This window comes from Musca autumnalis, unplaced genomic scaffold (assembly GCF_047663935.1).
Source record: "Musca autumnalis isolate F117 unplaced genomic scaffold, ASM4766393v1 scaffold_5, whole genome shotgun sequence".
Lineage (NCBI taxonomy): Eukaryota > Metazoa > Arthropoda > Insecta > Diptera > Muscidae > Musca > Musca autumnalis.
Window position 1 is genome coordinate 42,093,953 of NW_027412088.1, and position 4,739 is coordinate 42,098,691.

Here is a 4,739-nt window from a genome sequence, read left to right on the forward strand (position 1 = left end):
TATAACAGCACAAAATAGTATATAATGTATTTTCTTTTGATTTGGTAAGTATTTTTGGCGTATAAAATGTAACAATATTTATTACTCGTGAATGAATGTGCTTTATTGAAGGTAATCTTGCCACGTTCCGTACACATCCAGAATCGTTCTTTTTCCTAGTCAAATTCTTCTTTTCGACAGAGGGGTTCATGAGGAATCTCATTTGAAGGTCTCACTTTGGAACATATTTTAAAACTTGGCATTATAAAGTAGGATTTTTAATTTTTATGTCAGCAGTTATTGTTTAAGGGTCATCATTTGGTGGTTATTAAACTGTTTTTACAACAAATATCAAAATCAAAAAACAAAATGTTTTTATAGCATCCAACCGAGCTGTCTCTATTTTGTTGTTTATACGAGTATTTAACAAACTAATAAAAAATTGTTGGTGATAGGTCGAAGTTACGTTGTAGCCCTCATACAACGACACCTTCCGGTTTCAGGTATTTTAAAGATTTTTACGTCACGTTGTGTTTAATTCATTTTGCATTTACGGTTCCTAATGAACAGGGAATCCTAAATCAACATTTTGAAGAGATAGATCCATGTTTGGTAGGATATTTAATGAAATACGTCACTAAAATAAAACAAGTAAAAACCAGTAAGGAAAGGATCAAAATCGGACTGGGCCGACTATATAATACCCTACACGACTGTGAATATGTATAATATATGGGAGATATATATAAATCTGAACAGATTTCGATATAATATGATACACTTATTACCAAATAGATGGGAGCTATATCCAAATAACAACCGATTTCGATACAATTTGGCACATTTATTTTTAGACCGAATTCCATCGAAATCAGATATAGCGTGTTTGGTGCAGCAAATAACAACCGATTTCGATACAACTTGGCACATTTATCTTTAGACCAAATTTCAACGAAATCAGATATAGCGTGTTTGGTGCAGCAAATATGTGAAATCGGGCGAAAATATATATGGGAGGTGTATCCAAATCTGAACCGATTTTCACCAAAAGCAAAAGCTTTCTTCTTATGGTTAAAAAAATAATATTCCCCAATTTTCAGCTGAATCGGATAATAAATGCGACCTGTACGTTGCGAACGGACGGACGGACATGCATAAATCGGCTCAGAAAGTGATTCTATGTACAGTGACTGTCACTGAAAATGATGCAACCTGAAATAAAAAAAATGTATACGTTGATAACTTGGAAACATGTTGAGATATTTTAACAATTCCACCAACAAATTTATATGCTGACAATTTGTCTTTTAGATGGCATACAAAAATATTCCCTTTCAAGTACCGTTATACTAAAATTTTACCGGAAAAACAAATATGGACATTTTTAAATTGAGCATTGAAAATGATGCACCATAATAATCGATTAATAATTGCATGCCATTTTAGTATTCAGAATGGTGGAATAATTGATTCCATATCGTTGGGTGTCACCGTGGTGCAATGGTATGCACACCCGCCTTGCACACATAAGGTCGTGGGTTCGATTCCCCGGCCAGGCAACATCAAAACACTTTTCAACGGTGGCAAAATACCCCTCAGTAATGTTGGCGTCATTTCCTGAGTATTTCAGCCATGTAAAACTTCTCTACAAAAGTGGTGTCTTAGGCACGCCGTTCGGACTCGGCGATAAACTTTAGGTCCCATATCATTGAGCTAATATGAATCGGGGTGCGCTCATTGATATAAGAGAAGTCTCCCTTGTCCCTTATGGGATGTTTGCGGAACAATTATAATTTATCGTTTTCAGTAGTTTTGTCATTGATTCCGATAGAAAAAATTATGTTTCTGACGTAATTTTTGCATGATTGCAATAATTGTCCCTTTGTAAACAATTTTGGTAGAAATTTCTAGTTCTAGTCAAAACGCTTCGTAAGATGTATTATTCTTTGGGCTTGAATGGCAACCAAGGGTGTTATTTTTGTTTTTATAACAGCAAACATAGTCACAACATTGTTAATAATATTTCTGAAAACTATTTTAAAAGAAATGTGCAAAAAATTTTGTTCTATGCCCTGATTTGTACTTCTATCAGCGCAACGCCGTTAATATAGGGCCAGTCTGGCTAATACAGGACTTTCCGTATATCTATAGATTGTTTGTACGTTCTCTGGACATAACTCTTTGATCTTTATAGTCATTTTTTGGAAACAACTTCAAAAACTAGAATTTTCAAGCCAAATTGCCTACAAAGGGACACTAATTACGATCACGCCAAAATTACTTCAGGAACATAATTTTTTCTTCCGAAATCAATGACAACACTACTGAAAACGATAGGAAACCATTTTGTTTACTAAAATGACATACACAATTTTGGAAATTATTAATCGATTATTGTGGTGCATCCTTTTCAATGCTCAATTTCAAAATGCAATTTTTTTTTGTTTTCCGGTAAAATTTTATTATAACGGTACTGTAAAGAGAACCTCAAATGTTAAATTTCAGCTAATTCGGTCAACAATTTCGTTAAAAACTTTAAGTTGTGATGTACTGTTATAAGGGGCCTATACAAGACCGAGAACCTATTTCCACTATTTTGGATGCTGAAGTTTTTTTTTTGACCTCTTGAATCTGCAAGTGTCAAACTGGAGACAATTTGGGCGAAAAATTTAGCTAAAATGTTCAAAATTATAACGTTATAGCGGGGCTATATCAAAACCCATCTTCGAATTTGACCTGCCTATGGAAAAACGACACTCGCACAGTGGATCCACCCATTGGCCAAAAATAATAAATTAATGAATGTCAAAATTTTGGTACAACATCTGACAGCTATGACATGGACTTTTTTAAATATATATAAGTTTTTGTTTCATTCGAACGCGATCTTCTAAGAATAGCTTCAATAATCGGAACATTTGACTAATACATATTTTTTGTTATGAGTACAACCTATATTTTAAGTGCAAGTAAATATATTAAAAATATTGCGAAACAAATACGTATAGCAAAATATTATATAAATATTTTGAAGAAGGAGGTTTAAGCTTAATTTTCATTAAAAAATAGTGTTTTAGCGTGTTGTGCAATTCTAGTTAGCTTCATATTTTCTTAGTGTATTTTGTAATGCCAATTCGATCATATACTTAAATTTGACCTAAGGTTTTAGTCATGATGCCCACCAGTGCCCACCTCGGGAAAATTTTCCAAAGTAAGTCATGGGTTTAAGATTATTCAGTATTAAAATCAGCTGCCATCTAGTGCCAGACTATAAATGGTGGGTCGCTGACTAAAGCTGCCCTAGATTAGGGTTTCTATAGATATATTAGCGTATAACTCTGTTATCTGATAATTGGCATCAGTGGCAAGATGAAGAAAACTTCTTCCAAATTAGTCATACGTTGGCGGTACGTGCCTTCCAGGAAGAACGCTATAAGATCTATATTTAAAATTTTACCAATTTTCAGACAAAAATATTGATTTTTTTTTAATCCGCTAAATTGGTTGGATTTTAAGTTGTTTTAGAGATTGTTTTGTTTCCCCAAGCATATTTTTGCATCATAAGACTATCGGGTCCTTTGTTGAAGTCATTTTGTATGAACAGCATAAAACAATTCTTATAGTATAACCCCTCCAGAGGGGAAAGGGGGAGGATATCACGCTCGTGGTTTCTTAAAACACTCTTCGCAGCAGCACAAAACTGTAACCGGCGAATTGGCTTGATTTTTACACTCTAAATATTTTTGGCCACTTTCTCCATACAAGTGGATCCACTGTGACTCGGTTGCAAAATTTTAGCGTTCTGTCTCAATAAGATAATAATAAAACAATATGATAAATAAACCTTAAGACTATATCGTATTATCTTAATAACATTGTGATTTATACAGCATCATGCGTTACCTAGCAAGATGACAATGTAGTAAAAATAACATAAAGAGTGTACGCCCTTGCTTCCGGGACTTTTACCTAACGAGAAAATCTTAAATCTAAGAATAAACAAGTAAGAACGGCGTTAAGTTCGGCCGGGCCGAACTTGTTATACCCTCCACCACAAGTAGTATTGAAGTAAAATGGAATAATTAGTTTTCTTTCGTGTATGAAGAAGACTTAATACTAAATTTCAGCAATTTCGGTAAAACAATGTGAGGCACCATTCTATGGGGGCTATTTCAAAAAGTCGATCTATTCCGACAAGTTTCTGACGGAAAGTTTTTAGTCTCAAAGAAGACTAAATACCAAATTTCCTATATTTCGGTAAGAGAATGTGACTAAAACTAAAAAATACCGAAAATCAAGAAGTAAGCTTCTATGGGGATATAGGAAGACGTGGACCTATACTGATAATACTCTTCGGGAATATTTTATAACTCTTGGAAGACGAAATAACGAATTTCAGCCAATGCGGTTGGATATTGACGTCACAATCTTCAGTATTACGAAAATCCGGAGGTACCGTTCTATGGGGCCTATATCGAAACGTGGACCTATACCGACGAATTTTAGTCAGAAATGGGGCAATATGAAAGCGTGGACCTGTACAGACATATTTCTGGCGAACTGTTTTATATCACATTGAAGACTAAATACCAAATTTCAGCCATTGTGGTGGAATATTGAAGACACAACCTTCAAAATACGAAAAATCGGGAGGTACTTTTCCATGGGGGCTATATGAAGGCGTGGACCTCTACCGACAAATTTAAAGGGGAAGTTTGAGTACCCCTAACGAAGTCTAAATACCAAATTTCAGCCATTTC